Source organism: Primulina huaijiensis, chromosome 8 (assembly GCF_012295235.1).
Source record: "Primulina huaijiensis isolate GDHJ02 chromosome 8, ASM1229523v2, whole genome shotgun sequence".
NCBI classification, from domain to species: domain Eukaryota; kingdom Viridiplantae; phylum Streptophyta; class Magnoliopsida; order Lamiales; family Gesneriaceae; genus Primulina; species Primulina huaijiensis.
Genome location: NC_133313.1, coordinates 11,870,228 through 11,871,642, shown reverse-complemented (window position 1 = coordinate 11,871,642; position 1,415 = coordinate 11,870,228). Strand labels below are relative to the sequence as shown.

Genomic DNA, 1,415 nt, shown 5'->3' with positions numbered 1-1,415 from the left:
GAACCCTATTAGAATTAGTGCCTCATCTTGTTTAGTTTTCCTCCTGATGCGTCTAATTTCAACTTTAAACCTCAAATTATTCAACTTTTACCAAATTTTCATGGCTTAGATTCTGAAAATCCATATTTACATCTATGAGAATATGAGGAAGTTTTTCACACTTATAATTATCAAAATTGTAGCATGAATATAATTCGATTAAAGTTTTTCCCTTTTTCTTTAAAAGATAAAGCTAAAACATGGCTACAAAATTTGAGATCAAGTTCAATAAGATCATTGGAAGAAATGCAACAAAAATTTCTCAAAAAGTTTTTTCCTTCTCATAGAACAAACTCTTTTAAAAGACAAATTACTACTTTTTCTCAAAAATAAGGAGAAACATTTTATCAATATTAGGATAGATATAAAGAATTTTTTAATACATGCCCACATCATGGTTTTGAAACATGGAGAATAGTTTCTCACTTTTATGAAGGTATAATACCTTATGATAAGCAAATGATAGAATTCATGTGTAATGGAACTTTTGAAGATAAAAATCAAAATGAAGCTATGGAGTATTTAGATTCATTAGCAGAAAATGCTCAAAATTGGAATAATATAGGCACAATAGAACCACCAACAACTAAAATCAATAATTCAACAAATGAGGGTGGTATCTATAATCTTAAAGATGATATAGATATTCAAGCTAAACATGAATATTTAGCAAGAAAAATTGAGTCATTAGAAATGAAAAAGAGTGGTCAATTAAAAAGTATTCAAGAAATTATTTGTCATATATGTGATACACATGATCATGCTACAAAATATTGTCCAACATTACCTTAATTTAAAGAATGTCTCCATGAGCAAGCAAATTATGTTAAAAATTATAAAAAACAAATACTAGATCTTTTTTCACCATCATATAGTCCTGGATGGAAAAATCATCCTAATTTTAGTTAGCAGAATGATAATAATGCACAACCCTCACAACAATATTTTCAAAATAACCAAAATCATCAAGGTTATATTCCTTATGTTACACCTCCAAGAAAAAACTTTGAAGATGTAATTCATTCATTTATCCAAAAGCAAGTGTCTATCAATATTTAAAACAGTCAATCTATGAGTGATTTGAAAGAAAATCTTGCAAAATTTGCATAGGCAATTAATATTCATGAAAAAGAAAAATTTCCAACTCAACCTCAATTTAATCCTAAAAATCAAAATCAAGAATTAAAAAATGAAAAAATTGATCAAATAAAAACTGTTATTACCCTTAGAAGTGGTAAAATAGCTAATGATCCATATAGTAATAAAAACAAGGATCATTTAAAATCAAAGAGTAAGGATGGTAATCCTGAAACTTTTGAGAACGATGATACTTTAAATTCTAAAAATAATATGTTGAATGATAAATTATAGAACCC

General features: G+C 26.7%; 1 non-coding gene across 1 annotated transcript; it reads right to left on the bottom strand.

The window, feature by feature from the left end:
- Positions 1-329: 329 nt before the first annotated feature.
- Positions 330-440, bottom strand: LOC140983701 (small nucleolar RNA R71). The gene has a single exon (XR_012176492.1). It is a non-coding gene; the product is annotated as a small nucleolar RNA R71 (small nucleolar RNA).
- Positions 441-1,415: the final 975 nt, after the last annotated feature.